Source organism: Nematostella vectensis, chromosome 13 (assembly GCF_932526225.1).
Source record: "Nematostella vectensis chromosome 13, jaNemVect1.1, whole genome shotgun sequence".
NCBI classification, from domain to species: domain Eukaryota; kingdom Metazoa; phylum Cnidaria; class Anthozoa; order Actiniaria; family Edwardsiidae; genus Nematostella; species Nematostella vectensis.
Genome location: NC_064046.1, coordinates 5,568,869 through 5,586,616, shown reverse-complemented (window position 1 = coordinate 5,586,616; position 17,748 = coordinate 5,568,869). Strand labels below are relative to the sequence as shown.

The 17,748-nt window shown below is 46.5% G+C and overlaps 21 non-coding genes across 21 annotated transcripts; all 21 read right to left on the bottom strand.

Moving 5' to 3' along the window:
- Nucleotides 1-762: 762 nt before the first annotated feature.
- Nucleotides 763-835, bottom strand: Trnar-ucg. The gene has a single exon. It is a non-coding gene; the product is annotated as a tRNA-Arg (tRNA).
- A 767-nt stretch (nucleotides 836-1,602) lies between these two features.
- Trnar-acg lies at nucleotides 1,603-1,675 on the bottom strand. The gene has a single exon. It is a non-coding gene; the product is annotated as a tRNA-Arg (tRNA).
- An 83-nt stretch (nucleotides 1,676-1,758) lies between these two features.
- On the bottom strand, nucleotides 1,759-1,831 carry Trnar-acg. Its single transcript has one exon. It is a non-coding gene; the product is annotated as a tRNA-Arg (tRNA).
- A 1,049-nt stretch (nucleotides 1,832-2,880) lies between these two features.
- On the bottom strand, nucleotides 2,881-2,953 carry Trnar-acg. Its single transcript has one exon. It is a non-coding gene; the product is annotated as a tRNA-Arg (tRNA).
- Nucleotides 2,954-3,036: 83 nt separating this feature from the next.
- Trnar-acg lies at nucleotides 3,037-3,109 on the bottom strand. The gene has a single exon. It is a non-coding gene; the product is annotated as a tRNA-Arg (tRNA).
- Nucleotides 3,110-3,502: 393 nt separating this feature from the next.
- Nucleotides 3,503-3,575, bottom strand: Trnar-ucg. The gene has a single exon. It is a non-coding gene; the product is annotated as a tRNA-Arg (tRNA).
- A 766-nt stretch (nucleotides 3,576-4,341) lies between these two features.
- Nucleotides 4,342-4,414, bottom strand: Trnac-aca. The gene has a single exon. It is a non-coding gene; the product is annotated as a tRNA-Cys (tRNA).
- A 1,587-nt stretch (nucleotides 4,415-6,001) lies between these two features.
- Trnar-acg lies at nucleotides 6,002-6,074 on the bottom strand. Its single transcript has one exon. It is a non-coding gene; the product is annotated as a tRNA-Arg (tRNA).
- Nucleotides 6,075-7,279: 1,205 nt separating this feature from the next.
- Trnar-acg lies at nucleotides 7,280-7,352 on the bottom strand. The gene has a single exon. It is a non-coding gene; the product is annotated as a tRNA-Arg (tRNA).
- A 392-nt stretch (nucleotides 7,353-7,744) lies between these two features.
- On the bottom strand, nucleotides 7,745-7,817 carry Trnar-ucg. The gene has a single exon. It is a non-coding gene; the product is annotated as a tRNA-Arg (tRNA).
- Nucleotides 7,818-8,739: 922 nt separating this feature from the next.
- On the bottom strand, nucleotides 8,740-8,812 carry Trnar-acg. Its single transcript has one exon. It is a non-coding gene; the product is annotated as a tRNA-Arg (tRNA).
- Nucleotides 8,813-9,902: 1,090 nt separating this feature from the next.
- Nucleotides 9,903-9,975, bottom strand: Trnar-acg. Its single transcript has one exon. It is a non-coding gene; the product is annotated as a tRNA-Arg (tRNA).
- A 1,246-nt stretch (nucleotides 9,976-11,221) lies between these two features.
- Trnar-acg lies at nucleotides 11,222-11,294 on the bottom strand. Its single transcript has one exon. It is a non-coding gene; the product is annotated as a tRNA-Arg (tRNA).
- A 393-nt stretch (nucleotides 11,295-11,687) lies between these two features.
- Nucleotides 11,688-11,760, bottom strand: Trnar-ucg. The gene has a single exon. It is a non-coding gene; the product is annotated as a tRNA-Arg (tRNA).
- Nucleotides 11,761-13,036: 1,276 nt separating this feature from the next.
- On the bottom strand, nucleotides 13,037-13,109 carry Trnar-acg. The gene has a single exon. It is a non-coding gene; the product is annotated as a tRNA-Arg (tRNA).
- A 237-nt stretch (nucleotides 13,110-13,346) lies between these two features.
- Trnar-ucg lies at nucleotides 13,347-13,419 on the bottom strand. Its single transcript has one exon. It is a non-coding gene; the product is annotated as a tRNA-Arg (tRNA).
- A 767-nt stretch (nucleotides 13,420-14,186) lies between these two features.
- Trnac-aca lies at nucleotides 14,187-14,259 on the bottom strand. The gene has a single exon. It is a non-coding gene; the product is annotated as a tRNA-Cys (tRNA).
- An 83-nt stretch (nucleotides 14,260-14,342) lies between these two features.
- On the bottom strand, nucleotides 14,343-14,415 carry Trnar-acg. Its single transcript has one exon. It is a non-coding gene; the product is annotated as a tRNA-Arg (tRNA).
- Nucleotides 14,416-14,808: 393 nt separating this feature from the next.
- Trnar-ucg lies at nucleotides 14,809-14,881 on the bottom strand. Its single transcript has one exon. It is a non-coding gene; the product is annotated as a tRNA-Arg (tRNA).
- A 923-nt stretch (nucleotides 14,882-15,804) lies between these two features.
- Trnar-ucg lies at nucleotides 15,805-15,877 on the bottom strand. Its single transcript has one exon. It is a non-coding gene; the product is annotated as a tRNA-Arg (tRNA).
- A 1,091-nt stretch (nucleotides 15,878-16,968) lies between these two features.
- Trnar-acg lies at nucleotides 16,969-17,041 on the bottom strand. The gene has a single exon. It is a non-coding gene; the product is annotated as a tRNA-Arg (tRNA).
- Nucleotides 17,042-17,748: the final 707 nt, after the last annotated feature.

Genomic DNA, 17,748 nt, shown 5'->3' with positions numbered 1-17,748 from the left:
AAACAAATAGCGTTGACATCAAATATTATGCAAAGACAGGGACCCTGGCGGGATTCGAACAAGAAAAATTATACACTACATCATAGAAAAAACGAACAGCTAACAAAATTATCACGATTAAGAAGAAGGAAGCAAAAATTAGCAATCCTGTCAGGATTCAAACCTAGAATCTCCTAATCCGTAGTCAGGCGCCTTATCAATTGGGCCACAAGGCCGATGTTGACGTAGTATTTCGAACTTAGTAAATTACGTTGGCAGACGCAATTCGCCGATTCAAAAGAAGGAGGCAAAAATCAGCGACCCTGTCAGGACTCGAACCTGGAATCTCCTGATCCGTAGTCAGGCGCCTTATCCATTGGGCCAGAAGTCCGACGTTGACGTAGTATTTCGAACTTAGTACATCACGTTGGCAGACGCAAATCGACGATTCAAAAGAACGAGTAAAAAAGCAGCGACCCTGCCAGGACTCGAACCTGGAATCTCCTGATCCGTAGTCAGGCGCCTTATCCATTGGGCCAGAAGTCCGACATTGACGTAAAATTCCGAACTTAGTACATCACGTTGGCAGACGCAAATCGCCGATTCAAAACAACTAGTCAAAAATCAGCGACCCTGCCAGGACTCGAACCTGGAATCTCCTGACCCGTAGTCAGGCGCCTTATCCATTGCGCCACAAGGCCGACGTTGACATAGTATTTCGAACTTAGTACATCACGTTGGCAGACGCAAATCGTCGATTCAAAAGAACGAGGCAAACATCAGCGACCCTGCCAGCACTCGAACCTGGAATCTCCTGATCCGAGGTCAGGCGCCTTATCCATTGGGCCACAAGGCCGACGTTGAAGTAAATTCTCGAACTTAGTACGTCCCATTGGCAGACGCAAATCGCCAGGAGTAAAATTATTATGCCAAGGATCAGGATAGAAAAGAAGGAAGCAAAAATCAGAGACCCTGCCAGGACTCGAACCTGGAATCTCCTGATCCGTAGTCAGGCGCCTTATCGATTGGGCCACAAGGCCGACGTTAAAGTAGTATCTCGAACTTAGTACGTCACATTGCCAGACGCAAATCGCCAGGAGTAAAATTATTATGCCAAGGATCAGGATAGAGAAGAAGTAATCAAAAATCAGAGACCCTGCCAGGACTTTAACCTCGAATCTCCTGATCCCTATTCAGGCGACTTATCCATTGGGCCATAGGGCTGATGTTACGGAATCTCCTGATCAGTAGTCAGGCGTCGTTTATATTGGGCCACAGGGCTGAGATTAATGTTGTAATTTTGGAATAAGTAAATCACCTCGCGTGAAACAAATAGCGTTAACATCAAATATTATGCAAAGACATGGACCCTGCCGGGACTCGAATAAGGAAAATTATACACTACATCATAGAAAAGACGAACAGCAAACAAAATTATCAAGATTAAGAAGAAAGAAGCAAAAATCAGCGATCCTGCCAGGAATCGAACCTAGAATCTCCTGATCCGTAGTCAGGCGCCTTATCCATTGGGCCACAAGGCCGATGTTGACGTAGTATTCCGATTTTAGTACATTACGTTGGCAGACGCAATTCGCCGATTCAAAAGATGGAGGCAAAAATCAGCGACCCTGCCAGGACTCGAACCTGGAATCTCCTGATCCGTAGTCAGACGCCTTATCCATTGGGCCACAAGGCCGACGTTGACATAGTATTTCGAACTTAGTACATCACGTCGGCAGACGCAAATCGCCGATTCAAAAGAACGAGTAAAAAAATCAGCGACCCTGCCAGGACTCGAACCTGGAATCTCCTGATCCGTAGTCAGGCGCCTTATCCATTGGGCCACAAGGCCGATGTTGACATAGTATTTCGAACTTAGTACATCACGTTGGCAGACGCAAATCGCCGATTCAAAAGAACGAGTAAAAAAATCAGCGACCCTGCCAGGACTCGAACCTGGAATCTCCTGATCCGTAGTCAGGCGCATTATCCATTGGGCCACAAGGCAGATGTTGACGTAGAATTTCGAATATAGTACATTACGTTGGCAGACACAATTCGCCGATTCAAAAGAAGGAGGCAAAAATCAGCGACCCTGCCAGGACTCGAACCTGGAATCTCCTGATCCGTAGTCAGGCGCCTTATCTATTGGGCCACAAGGCCGACGTTGACGTAGTATTTCGAACTTAGTACATCACGTTAGCAGACGCAAATCGCCCATTCAAAAGAACGAGGCAAAAATCAGCGACCCTGCCAGCACTCGAACCTGGAATCTCCTGATCCGAGGTCAGGCGCCTTATCCATTGGGCCACGAGGCCGACGTTGAAGTAAATTCTCGAACTTAGTACGTCCCATTGGCAGACGCAAATCGCCAGGAGTAAAATTTTTATGCCAAGGATCAGGATAGAAAAGAAGGAAGCAGAAATCAGAGACCCTGCCAGGACTTTAACCTCGAATCTCCTGATCCCTATTCAGGCGACTTATCCATTGGGCCATAGGGCTGATGTTACGGAATCTCCTGATCCGTAGTCAGGCGTCGTTTATATTGGGCCACATGGCTGAGATTAATGTTGTAATTTTGGAATAAGTAAATCACCTCGCGTGAAACAAATAGCGTTAACATCAAATATTATGCAAAGACATGGACCCTGCCGGGACTCGAATAAGGAAAATTATACACTACATCATAGAAAAGACGAAGAGCAAACAAAATTATCACGATTAAGAAGAAGGAAGCAAAAATCAGCGATCCTGCCAGGAATCGAACCTAGAATCTCCTGATCCGTAGTCAGGCGCCTTATCCATTGGGCCACAAGGCCGATGTTGACGTAGTATTCCGATTTTAGTACATTACGTTGGCAGACGCAATTCGCCGATTCAAAAGATGGAGGCAAAAATCAGCGACCCTGCCAGGACTCGAACCTGGAATCTCCTGATCCGTAGTCAGACGCCTTATCCATTGGGCCACAAGGCCGACGTTGACATAGTATTTCGAACTTAGTACATCACGTCGGCAGACGCAAATCGCCGATTCAAAAGAACGAGTAAAAAAATCAGCGACCCTGCCAGGACTCGAACCTGGAATCTCCTGATCCGTAGTCAGGCGCCTTATCCATTGGGCCACAAGGCCGATGTTGACATAGTATTTCGAACTTAGTACATCACGTTGGCAGACGCAAATCGCCGATTCAAAAGAACGAGTAAAAAAATCAGCAACCCTGCCAGGACTCGAACCTGGAATCTCCTGATCCGTAGTCAGGCGCCTTATCCATTGGGCCACAAGGCAGATGTTGACGTAGAATTTCGAATATAGTACATTACGTTGGCAGACACAATTCGCCGATTCAAAAGAAGGAGGCAAAAATCAGCGACCCTGCCAGGACTCGAACCTGGAATCTCCTGATCCGTAGTCACGCGCCTTATCTATTGGGCCACAAGGCCGACGTTGACGTAGTATTTCGAACTTAGTACATCACGTTGGCAGACGCAAATCGCCGATTCAAAAGAACGAGGCAAAAATCAGCGACCCTGCCAGCACTCGAACCTGGAATCTCCTGATCCGAGGTCAGGCGCCTTATCCATTGGGCCACAAGGCCGACGTTGAAGTAAATTCTCGAACTTAGTACGTCCCATTGGCAGACGCAAATCGCCAGGAGTAAAATTATTATGCCAAGGATCAGGATAGAAAAGAAGGAAGCAAAAATCACAGACCCTGCCAGGACTCGAACCTGGAATCTCCTGATCCGTAGTCAGGCGCCTTATCGATTGGGCCACAAGGCCGACGTTAAAGTAGTATCTCGAACTTAGTACGTCACATTGCCAGACTCAAATCGCCAGGAGTAAAATTATTATGCCAAGGATCAGGATAGAGAAGAAGGAATCAAAATCAGAGACCCTGCCAGGACTTTAACCTCGAATCTCCTGATCCCTATTCAGGCGACTTATCCATTGGGCCATAGGGCTGATGTTACGGAATCTCCTGATCCGTAGTCAGGCGTCGTTTATATTGGGCCACAGGGCTGAGATTAATGTTGTAATTTTGGAATAAGTAAATCACCTCGCGTGAAACAAATAGCGTTAACATCAAATATTATGCAAAGACATGGACCCTGCCGGGACTCGAATAAGGAAAATTATACACTACATCATAGAAAAGACGAACAGCAAACAAAATTATCAAGATTAAGAAGAAGGAAGCAAAAATCAGCGATCCTGCCAGGAATCGAACCTAGAATCTCCTGATCCGTAGTCAGGCGCCTTATCCATTGGGCCACAAGGCCGATGTTGACGTAGTATTCCGATTTTAGTACATTTTGTTGGCAGACGCAATTCGCCGATTCAAAAGATGGAGGCAAAAATCAGCGACCCTGCCAGGACTCGAACCTGGAATCTCCTGATCTGTAGTCAGACGCCTAATCCATTGGGCCATAAGGCCGACGTTGACATAGTATTTCGAACTTAGTACATCACGTTGGCAGACGCAAATCGTCGATTCAAAAGAACGAGTAAAAAAATCAGCGACCCTGCCAGGACTCGAACCTGGAATCTCCTGATCCGTAGTCAGGCGCCTTATCCTTTGGGCCACAAGGCCGATGTTGACATAGTATTTCGAACTTAGTACATCACGTTGGCAGACGCAAATCGCCGATTCAAAAGAACGAGTAAAAAAATCAGCTACCCTGCCAGGACTCGAACCTGGAATCTCCTGATCCGTAGTCAGGCGCCTAATCCATTGGGCCACAAGGCCGATGTTGACGTAGAATTTCGAATATAGTACATTACGTTGGCAGACGCAATTCGCCGATTCAAAAAAAGGAGGCAAAAATCAGCGACCCTGCCAGGACTCGAACATGGAATCTCTTGATCCGTAGTCAGGCGCCTTATCCATTGGGCCACAAGGCCGACGTTAAAGTAAATTCTCGAATTTAGTACGTCCCATTGGCAGACGCAAATCGCCAGGAGTAAAATTTTTATGCCGAGGATCAGGATAGAAAAGAAGGAAGTATAAATCAGAGACCCTGCCACGACTCTAACCTCGAATCTCCTGATCCGTAGTCAGGCGCCTTATCCACTGGGCCACAAGGCCGACGTTGACATAGTATTTCGAACTTAGTACATCACGTTGGCAGACGCAAATCGCTGATTCAAAAGAACGACTCAAAATAATCGAAATAATAACTATAAGAAAAAAAACACGAGGCAAAAATCAGCGACCCTGCCAGGACTCAAACCTGGAATCTCCTGATCCGTAGTCAGGCGCCCTTTCCATTGGGCCTCAAGGCCGACGTTAAAGTAAATTCTCGAAGTTAGTACGTCACATTGGCAGACGCAAATTGCCAGGAGTAAACTTTTTATGCCAAGGATCAGGATAGAAAAGAAGGAATCAAAAATCAGAGACCCTGCCAGGACACTAACCTCGAATCTCCTGATCCCTAATCAGGCGACTTATCCATTGGGCCATAGGGCTGATGTTACGGAATCTCCTGATCCGTAGTCAGGCGTCGTATATATTGGGCCACAGGGCTGGAATTAATGTTGTAATTTTGGAATAAGTAAATCACCTCGCGTGAAACAAATAGCGTTGACATCAAATATTATGCAAAGACAGGGACCCTGGCGGGACTCGAATAAGGAAAATTATACACTACATCATAGAAAAGACGAACAGCAAACAAAATTATCACGATTAAGAAGAAGGAAGCAAAAATCAGCGATCCTGCCAGGAATCGAACCTAGAATCTCCTGATCCGTAGTCAGGCGCCTTATCCATTGGGCAACAAGGCCGATGTCGACGTAGTATTTCGAACTTAGTAATATACGTTGGCAGACGCTATTCGCCGATTCAAAAGAAGGAGGCAAAAATCAGCGACCTTGCTAGGACTCGAACCTGGAATCTCCTGATCCGTGGTCAGGCACCTTATCCATTGGGCCAGAAGTCCGACGTTGACGTAGTATTTCGAACTTAGTACATCACGTTGGCAGACCCAAATCGTCGATTCAAAAGAACGAGTAAAAAAATCAGCGACCCTGCCAGGACTCGAACCTGGAATCTCCTGATCCGTAGTCAGGCGCCTTATCCATTGGGCCACAAGGCCGATGTTGACATAGTATTTCGAACTTAGTACATCACGTTGGCAGACGCAAATCGCCGATTCAAAAGAACGAGTAAAAAAATCAGCTACCCTGCCAGGACTCGAACCTGGAATCTCCTGATCCGTAGTCAGGCGCATTATCCATTGGGCCACAAGGCCGATGTTGACGTAGAATTTCGAATATAGTACATTACGTTGGCAGACGCAATTCGCCGATTCAAAAGAAGGAGGCAAAAATCAGCGACCCTGCCAGGACTCGAACCTGGAATCTCCTGATCCGTAGTCAGGCGCCTTATCTATTGGGCCACAAGGCCGACGTTGACGTAGTATTTCGAACTTAGTACATCACGTTGGCAGACGCAAATCGCCGATTCAAAAGAACGAGGCAAAAATCAGCGACCCTGCCAGCACTCGAACCTGGAATCTCCTGATCCGTAGTCAGGCGCCCTTTCCATTGGGCCTCAAGGCCGACGTTAAAGTAAATTCTCGAAGTTAGTACGTCACATTGGCAGACGCAAATCGCCAGGAGTAAACTTTTTATGCCAAGGATCAGGATAGAAAAGAAGGAAGCAAAAATCAGAGACCCTGCCAGGACACTAACCTCGAATCTCCTGATCCCTAATCATGCGACTTATCCATTGGGCCATAGGGCTGATGTTACGGAATCTCCTGATCCGTAGTCAGGCGTCGTATATATTGGGCCACAGGGCTGGAATTAATGTTGTAATTTTGGAATAAGTAAATCACCTCGCGTGAAACAAATAGCGTTGACATCAAATATTATGCAAAGACAGGTACCCTGGCGGGATTCGAACAAGAAAAATTATACACTACATCATAGAAAAAACGAACAGCTAACAAAATTATCACGATTAAGAAGAAGGAAGCAAAAATTAGCAATCCTGTCAGGACTCAAACCTAGAATCTCCTAATCCGTAGTCAGGCGCCTTATCAATTGGGCCACAAGGCCGATGTTGACGTAGTATTTCGAACTTGGTAAATTACGTTGGCAGACGCAATTCGCTGATTCAAAAGAAGGAGGCAAAAATCAGCGACCCTGTCAGGACTCGAACCTGGAATCTCCTGATCCGTAGTCAGGCGCCTTATCCATTGGGCCAGAAGTCCGACGTTGACGTAGTATTTCGAACTTAGTACATCACGTTGGCAGACGCAAATCGACGATTCAAAAGAACGAGTAAAAAAATCAGCGACCCTGCCAGGACTCGAACCTGGAATCTCCTGATCCGTAGTCAGGCGCCTTATCCATTGGGCCACAAGGCCGATGTTGACATAGTATTTCGAACTTAGTACATCACGTTGGCAGACGCAAATCGCCGATTCAAAAGAACGAGTAAAAAATCAGCTACCCTGCCAGGACTCGAACCTGGAATCTCCTGATCCGTAGTCAGGCGCATTATCCATTGGGCCACAAGGCCGATGTTGAAGTAGAATTTCGAATATAGTACATTACGTTGGCAGACGCAATTCGCCGATTCAAAAGAAGGAGGCAAAAATCAGCGACCCTGCCAGGACTCGAACCTGGAATCTCCTGATCCGTAGTCAGGCGCCTTATCTATTGGGCCACAAGGCCGACGTTGACGTAGTATTTCGAACTTATTACATCACGTTGGCAGACGCAAATCGCCGATTCAAAAGAACGAGGCAAAAATCAGCGACCCTGCCAGCACTCGAACCTGGAATCTCCTGATCCGAGGTCAGGCGCCTTATCCATTGGGCCACAAGGCCGACGTTAAAGTAAATTCTCGAATTTAGTACGTCCCATTGGCAGACGCAAATCGCCAGGAGTAAAATTTTTATGCCGAGGATCAGGATAGAAAAGAAGGAAGTAAAAATCAGAGACCCTGCCACGACTCTAACCTCGAATCTCCTGATCCGTAGTCAGGCGCCTTATCCATTGGGCCACAAGGCCGACGTTAAAATAGTATTTCGAACTTAGTACGTCACATTGCCAGACGCAAATCGCCAGGAGTAAAATTATTATGCCAAGGATCAGGATAGAAAAGAAGGAAGAAAAAATCAGAGACCCTGCCAGGACTCTAACCTCAAATCTCCTGATCCCTATTCAGGCGACTTATCCATTGGGCCATAGGGCTGATGTTACGGAATCTCCTGATCCGTAGTCAGGCGTCGTTTATATTGGGCCACAGGGCTGAGGTTAATGTTGTAATTTTGGAATAAGTAAATCACCTCGCGTGAAACAAATAGCGTTAACATCAAATATTATGCAAAGACAGGGACCCTGCCGAGACTCGAATAAGGAAAATTATACACTACATCATAGAAAAGACGAACAGCAAACAAAATTATCACGATTAAGAAGAAGGAAGCAAAAATCAGCGATCCTGCCAGGAATCGAACCTAGAATCTCCTGATCCGTAGTCAGGCGCCTTATCCATTGGGCAACAAGGCCGATGTCGACGTAGTATTTCGAACTTAGTAATATACGTTGGCAGACGCAATTCGCCGATTCAAAAGAAGGAGGCAAAAATCAGCGACCCTGCCAGGACTCGAACCTGGAATCTCCTGATCCGTGGTCAGGCGCCTTATCCATTGGGCCAGAAGTCCGACGTTGACGTAGTATTTCGAACTTAGTACATCACGTTGGCAGACCCAAATCGCCGATTCAAAAGAACGAGACAAAAATCAGCGACCCTGCCAGGACTCGAACCTGGAATCTCCTGATCCGTAGTCAGGCGCCTTATCCATTGGGCCACAAGGCCGATGTTGACGTAGTGTTTCGATTTTAGTACATTACGTTGGCAGACGCAATTCGCCGATTCAAAAGAAGGAGGCACAAATCAGCGACCCTGCCAGGACTCGAACCTGGAATCTGCTGATCCGTAGTCAGACGCCTTATCCATTGGGCCACAAGGCCGACGTTGACATAGTATTTCAAACTTAGTACATCACGTTGGCAGACGCAAATCGCCGATTCAAAAGATCGACTCAAAATAATCGAAATAATAACTATAAGAAAAAAAACACGAGGCAAAAATCAGCGACCCTGCCAGGACTCAAACCTGGAACCTCCTGATCCGTAGTCAGGCGCCCTTTCCATTGGGCCTCAAGGCCGACGTTAAAGTAAATTCTCGAAGTTAGTACGTCACATTGGCAGACGCAAATCGCCAGGAGTAAACTTTTTATGCCAAGGATCAGGATAGAAAAGAAGGAAGCAAAAATCAGAGACCCTGCCAGGACACTAACCTCGAATCTCCTGATCCCTAATCAGGCGACTTATCCATTGGGCCATAGGGCTGATGTTACGGAATCTCCTGATCCGTAGTCAGGCGTCGTATATATTGGGCCACAGGGCTGGAATTAATGTTGTAATTTTGGAATAAGTAAATCACCTCGCGTGAAACAAATAGCGTTAACATCAAATATTATGCAAAGACAGGGAACCTGCCGGGACTCGAATAAGGAAAATTATACACTACATCATAGAAAAGACGAACAGCAAACAAAATTATCACGATTAAGAAGAAGGAAGCAAAAATCAGCGATCCTGCCAGGAATCGAACCTAGAATCTCCTGATCCGTAGTCAGGCGCCTTATCCATTGGGCCACAAGGCCGATGTCGACGTAGTATTTCGAACTTAGTAATATACGTTGGCAGACGCAATTCGCCGATTCAAAAGAAGGAGGCAAAAATCAGCGACCCTGCCAGGACTCGAACCTGGAATCTCCTGATCCGTGGTCAGGCGCCTTATCCATTGGGCCAGAAGTCCGACGTTGACGTAGTATTTCGAACTTAGTACATCACGTTGGCAGACCCAAATCGCCGATTCAAAAGAACGAGACAAAAATCAGCGACCCTGCCAGGACTCGAACCTGGAATCTCCTGATCCGTAGTCAGGCGCCTTATCCATTGGGCCACAAGGCCGATGTTGACGTAGTGTTTCGATTTTAGTACATTACGTTGGCAGACGCAATTCGCCGATTCAAAAGAAGGAGGCACAAATCAGCGACCCTGCCAGGACTCGAACCTGGAATCTGCTGATCCGTAGTCAGACGCCTTATCCATTGGGCCACAAGGCCGACGTTGACATAGTATTTCGAACTTAGTACATCACGTTGGCAGACGCAAATCGCCGATTCAAAAGATCGACTCAAAATAATCGAAATAATAACTATAAGAAAAAAAACACGAGGCAAAAATCAGCGACCCTGCCAGGACTCAAACCTGGAACCTCCTGATCCGTAGTCAGGCGCCCTTTCCATTGGGCCTCAAGGCCGACGTTAAAGTAAATTCTCGAAGTTAGTACGTCACATTGGCAGACGCAAATCGCCAGGAGTAAACTTTTTATGCCAAGGATCAGGATAGAAAAGAAGGAAGCAAAAATCAGAGACCCTGCCAGGACACTAACCTCGAATCTCCTGATCCCTAATCAGGCGACTTATCCATTGGGCCATAGGGCTGATGTTACGGAATCTCCTGATCCGTAGTCAGGCGTCGTATATATTGGGCCACAGGGCTGGAATTAATGTTGTAATTTTGGAATAGGTAAATCACCTCGCGTGAAACAAATAGCGTTGACATCAAATATTATGCAAAGACAGGGACCCTGGCGGGATTCGAACAAGAAAAATTATACACTACATCATAGAAAAAACGAACAGCTAACAAAATTATCACGATTAAGAAGAAGGAAGCAAAAATTAGCAATCCTGTCAGGACTCAAACCTAGAATCTCCTAATCCGTAGTCAGGCGCCTTATCAATTGGGCCACAAGGCCGATGTTGACGTAGTATTTCGAACTTAGTAAATTACGTTGGCAGACGCAATTCGCCGATTCAAAAGAAGGAGGCAAAAATCAGCGACCCTGTCAGGACTCGAACCTGGAATCTGCTGATCCGTAGTCAGGCGCCTTATCCATTGGGCCAGAAGTCCGACGTTGACGTAGTATTTCGAACTTAGTACATCACGTTGGCAGACGCAAATCGACGATTCAAAAGAACGAGTAAAAAAGCAGCGACCCTGCCAGGACTCGAACCTGGAATCTCCTGATCCGTAGTCAGGCGCCTTATCCATTGGGCCAGAAGTCCGACATTGACGTAAAATTCCGAACTTAGTACATCACGTTGGCAGACGCAAATCGCCGATTCAAAACAACTAGTCAAAAAATCAGCGACCCTGCCAGGACTCGAACCTGGAATCTCCTGATCCGTAGTCAGGCGCCTTATCCATTGGGCCACAAGGCCGATGTTGACATAGTATTTCGAACTTAGTACATCACGTTGGCAGACGCAAATCGCCGATTCAAAAGAAGGAGTAAAAAAATCAGCTACCCTTGCAGGACTCGAACCTGGAATCTCCTGATCCGTAGTCAGGCGCCTAATCCATTGGGCCACAAGGCCGATGTTGACGTAGAATTTCGAATATAGTACATTACGTTGGCAGACGCAATTCGCCGATTCAAAAGAAGGAGGCAAAAATCAGCGACCCTGCCAGGACTCGAACATGGAATCTCTTGATCCGTAGTCAGGCGCCTTATCCATTGGGCCCCAAGGCCGACGTTGACGTAGTATTTCGAACTTAGTACATAACGTTGGCAGACGCAAATCGCCGATTCAAAAGAACGAGGCAAAATTCAGCGACCCTGCCAGGACTAGAACCTGGAATCTCCTGATCCGAGGTCAGGCGCCTTATCCATTGGGCCACAAGGCCGACGTTAAAGTAAATTCTCGAATTTAGTACGTCCCATTGGCAGACGCAAATCGCCAGGAGTAAAATTTTTATGCCGAGGATCAGGATAGAAAAGAAGGAAGTATAAATCAGAGACCCTGCCACGACTCTAACCTCGAATCTCCTGATCCGTAGTCAGGCGCCTTATCCATTGGGCCACAAGGCCGACGTTGACATAGTATTTCGAACTTAGTACATCACGTTGGCAGACGCAAATCGCCGATTCAAAAGAACGACTCAAAATAATCGAAATAATAACTATAAGAAAAAAAACACGAGGCAAAAATCAGCGACCCTGCCAGGACTCAAACCTGGAATCTCCTGATCCGTAGTCAGGCGCCCTTTCCATTGGGCCTCAAGGCCGACGTTAAAGTAAATTCTCGAAGTAAGTACGTCACATTGGCAGACGCAAATCGCCAGGAGTAAACTTTTTATGCCAAGGATCAGGATAGAAAAGAAGGAATCAAAAATCAGAGACCCTGCCAGGACACTAACCTCGAATCTCCTGATCCCTAATCAGGCGACTTATCCATTGGGCCATAGGGCTGATGTTACGGAATCTCCTGATCCGTAGTCAGGCGTCGTATATATTGGGCCACAGGGCTGGAATTAATGTTGTAATTTTGGAATAAGTAAATCACCTCGCGTGAAACAAATAGCGTTGACATCAAATATTATGCAAAGACAGGGACCCTGGCGGGACTCGAATAAGGAAAATTATACACTACATCATAGAAAAGACGAACAGCAAACAAAATTATCACGATTAAGAAGAAGGAAGCAAAAATCAGCGATCCTGCCAGGAATCGAACCTAGAATCTCCTGATCCGTAGTCAGGCGCCTTATCCATTGGGCAACAAGGCCGATGTCGACGTAGTATTTCGAACTTAGTAATATACGTTGGCAGACGCTATTCGCCGATTCAAAAGAAGGAGGCAAAAATCAGCGACCTTGCTAGGACTCGAACCTGGAATCTCCTGATCCGTGGTCAGGCACCATATCCATTGGGCCAGAAGTCCGACGTTGACGTAGTATTTCGAACTTAGTACATCACGTTGGCAGACCCAAATCGCCGATTCAAAAGAACGAGTAATAAAATCAGCTACCCTGCCAGGACTCGAACCTGGAATCTCCTGACCCGTAGTCAGGCGCCTTATCCATTGCGCCACAAGGCCGACGTTGACATAGTATTTCGAACTTAGTACATCACGTTGGCAGACGCAAATCGCCGATTCAAAAGAACGAGTAATAAAATCAGCGACCCTGCCAGGACTCGAACCTGGAATCTCCTGATCCGTAGTCAGACGCCTTATCCATTGGGCCACAAGGCCGATGTTGACGTAGAATTTCGAATATAGTACATTACGTTGGCAGACGCAATTCGCCGATTCAAAAAAAGGAGGCAAAAATCTGTGACCCTGCCAGGACTCGAACCTGGAATCTCCTGATCCGTAGTCACGCGCCTTATCTATTGGGCCACAAGGCCGACGTTGACGTAGTATTTCGAACTTAGTACATCACGTTGGCAGACGCAAATCGCCGATTCAAAAGAACAAGGCAAAAATCAGCGACCCTGCCAGCACTCGAACCTGGAATCTCCTGATCCGAGGTCAGGCGCCTTATCCATTGGGCCACAAGGCCGACGTTGAAGTAAATTCTCGAACTTAGTACGTCCCATTGGCAGACGCAAATCGCCAGGAGTAAAATTATTATGCCAAGGATCAGGATAGAAAAGAAGGAAGCAAAAATCAGAGACCCTGCCAGGACTCGAACCTGGAATCTCCTGATCCGTAGTCAGGCGCCTTATCGATTGGGCCACAAGGCCGACGTTAAAGTAGTATCTCGAACTTAGTACGTCACATTGCCAGACGCAAATCGCCAGGAGTAAAATTATTATGCCAAGGATCAGGATAGAGAAGAAGGAATCAAAAATCAGAGACCCTGCCAGGACTTTAACCTCGAATCTCCTGATCCCTATTCAGGCGACTTATCCATTGGGCCATAGGGCTGATGTTACGGAATCTCCTGATCCGTAGTCAGGCGTCGTTTATATTGGGCCACAGGGCTGAGATTAATGTTGTAATTTTGGAATAAGTAAATCACCTCGCGTGAAACAAATAGCGTTAACATCAAATATTATGCAAAGACATGGACCCTGCCGGGACTCGAATAAGGAAAATTATACACTACATCATAGAAAAGACGAACAGCAAACAAAATTATCAAGATTAAGAAGAAGGAAGCAAAAATCAGCGATCCTGCCAGGAATCGAACCTAGAATCTCCTGATCCGTAGTCAGGCGCCTTATCCATTGGGCCACAAGGCCGATGTTGACGTAGTATTCCGATTTTAGTACATTTTGTTGGCAGACGCAATTCGCCGATTCAAAAGATGGAGGCAAAAATCAGCGACCCTGCCAGGACTCGAACCTGGAATCTCCTGATCTGTAGTCAGACGCCTAATCCATTGGGCCATAAGGCCGACGTTGACATAGTATTTCGAACTTAGTACATCACGTTGGCAGACGCAAATCGTCGATTCAAAAGAACGAGTAAAAAAATCAGCGACCCTGCCAGGACTCGAACCTGGAATCTCCTGATCCGTAGTCAGGCGCCTTATCCATTGGGCCACAAGGCCGATGTTGACATAGTATTTCGAACTTAGTACATCACGTTGGCAGACGCAAATCGCCGATTCAAAAGAACGAGTAAAAAAATCAGCTACCCTGCCAGGACTCGAACCTGGAATCTCCTGATCCGTAGTCAGGCGCATTATCCATTGGGCCACAAGGCCGATGTTGACGTAGAATTTCGAATATAGTACATTACGTTGGCAGACGCAATTCGCCGATTCAAAAGAAGGAGGCAAAAATCAGCGACCCTGCCAGGACTCGAACCTGGAATCTCCTGATCCGTAGTCAGGCGCCTTATCTATTGGGCCACAAGGCCGTCGTTGACGTAGTATTTCGAACTTAGTACATCACGTTGGCAGACGCAAATCGCCGATTCAAAAGAACGAGGCAAAAATCAGCGACCCTGCCAGCACTCGAACCTGGAATCTCCTGATCCGAGGTCAGGCGCCTTATCCATTGGGCCACAAGGCCGACGTTAAAGTAAATTCTCGAATTTAGTACGTCCCATTGGCAGACGCAAATCGCCAGGAGTAAAATTTTTATGCCGAGGATCAGGATAGAAAAGAAGGAAGTAAAAATCAGAGACCCTGCCACGACTCTAACCTCGAATCTCCTGATCCGTAGTCAGGCGCCTTATCCATTGGGCCACAAGGCCGACGTTAAAGTAGTATTTCGAACTTAGTACGTCACATTGCCAGACGCAAATCGCCAGGAGTAAAATTATTATGCCAAGGATCAGGATAGAAAAGAAAGAAAGAAAAAATCAGAGACCCTGCCAGGACTCTAACCTCGAATCTCCTGATCCCTATTCAGGCGACTTATCCATTGGGCCATAGGGCTGATGTTACGGAATCTCCTGATCCGTAGTCAGGCGTCGTTTATATTGGGCCACAGGGTTGAGGTTAATGTTGTAATTTTGGAATAAGTAAATCACCTCGCGTGAAACAAATAGCGTTAACATCAAATATTATGCAAAGACAGGGAACCTGCCGGGACTCGAATAAGGAAAATTATACACTACATCATAGAAAAGACGAACAGCAAACAAAATTATCACGATTAAGAAGAAGGAAGCAAAAATCAGCGATCCTGCCAGGAATCGAACCTAGAATCTCCTGATCCGTAGTCAGGCGCCTTATCCATTGGGCAACAAGGCCGATGTCGACGTAGTATTTCGAACTTAGTAATATACGTTGGCAGACGCAATTCGCCGATTCAAAAGAAGGAGGCAAAAATCAGCGACCCTGCCAGGACTCGAACCTGGAATCTCCTGATCCGTGGTCAGGCGCCTTATCCATTGGGCCAGAAGTCCGACGTTGACGTAGTATTTCGAACTTAGTACATCACGTTGGCAGACCCAAATCGCCGATTCAAAAGAACGAGGCAAAAATCAGCGACCCTGCCAGCACTCGAACCTGGAATCTCCTGATCCGAGGTCAGGCGCCTTATCCATTGGGCCACAAGGCCGATGTTGACGTAGTGATTCGATTTTAGTACATTACGTTGGCAGACGCAATTCGCCGATTCAAAAGAAGGAGGCACAAATCAGCGACCCTGCCAGGACTCGAACCTGGAATCTGCTGATCCGTAGTCAGACGCCTTATCCATTGGGCCACAAGGCCGACGTTGACTTAGTATTTCGAACTTAGTACATCACGTTGGCAGACGCAAATCGCCGATGCAAAAGAACGACTCAAAATAATCGAAATAATAACTATAAGAAAAAAAACACGAGGCAAAAATCAGCGACCCTGCCAGGACTCAAACCTGGAATCTCCTGATCCGTAGTCAGGCGCCCTTTCCATTGGGCCTCAAGGCCGACGTTAAAGTAAATTCTCGAAGTTAGTACGTCACATTGGCAGACGCAAATCGCCAGGAGTAAACTTTTTATGCCAAGGATCAGGATAGAAAAGAAGGAAGCAAAAATCAGAGACCCTGCCAGGACACTAACCTCGAATCTCCTGATCCCTAATCATGCGACTTATCCATTGGGCCATAGGGCTGATGTTACGGAATCTCCTGATCCGTAGTCAGGCGTCGTATATATTGGGCCACAGGGCTGGAATTAATGTTGTAATTTTGGAATAAGTAAATCACCTCGCGTGAAACAAATAGCGTTGACATCAAATATTATGCAAAGACAGGTACCCTGGCGGGATTCGAACAAGAAAAATTATACACTACATCATAGAAAAAACGAACAGCTAACAAAATTATCACGATTAAGAAGAAGGAAGCAAAAATTAGCAATCCTGTCAGGACTCAAACCTAGAATCTCCTAATCCGTAGTCAGGCGCCTTATCAATTGGGCCACAAGGCCGATGTTGACGTAGTATTTCGAACTTGGTAAATTACGTTGGCAGACGCAATTCGCTGATTCAAAAGAAGGAGGCAAAAATCAGCGACCCTGTCAGGACTCGAACCTGGAATCTCCTGATCCGTAGTCAGGCGCCTTATCCATTGGGCCAGAAGTCCGACGTTGACGTAGTATTTCGAACTTAGTACATCACGTTGGCAGACGCAAATCGACGATTCAAAAGAACGAGTAAAAAAATCAGCGACCCTGCCAGGACTCGAACCTGGAATCTCCTGATCCGTAGTCAGGCGCCTTATCCATTGGGCCACAAGGCCGATGTTGACATAGTATTTCGAACTTAGTACATCACGTTGGCAGACGCAAATCGCCGATTCAAAAGAACGAGTAAAAAATCAGCTACCCTGCCAGGACTCGAACCTGGAATCTGCTGATCCGTAGTCAGACGCCTTATCCATTGGGCCACAAGGCCGACGTTGACATAGTATTTCGAACTTAGTACATCACGTTGGCAGACGCAAATCGCCGATTCAAAAGATCGACTCAAAATAATCGAAATAATAACTATAAGAAAAAAAACACGAGGCAAAAATCAGCGACCCTGCCAGGACTCAAACCTGGAACCTCCTGATCCGTAGTCAGGCGCCCTTTCCATTGGGCCTCAAGGCCGACGTTAAAGTAAATTCTCGAAGTTAGTACGTCACATTGGCAGACGCAAATCGCCAGGAGTAAACTTTTTATGCCAAGGATCAGGATAGAAAAGAAGGAAGCAAAAATCAGAGACCCTGCCAGGACACTAACCTCGAATCTCCTGATCCCTAATCAGGCGACTTATCCATTGGGCCATAGGGCTGATGTTACGGAATCTCCTGATCCGTAGTCAGGCGTCGTATATATTGGGCCACAGGGCTGGAATTAATGTTGTAATTTTGGAATAGGTAAATCACCTCGCGTTAAACAAATAGCGTTGACATCAAATATTATGCAAAGACAGGGACCCTGGCGGGATTCGAACAAGAAAAAT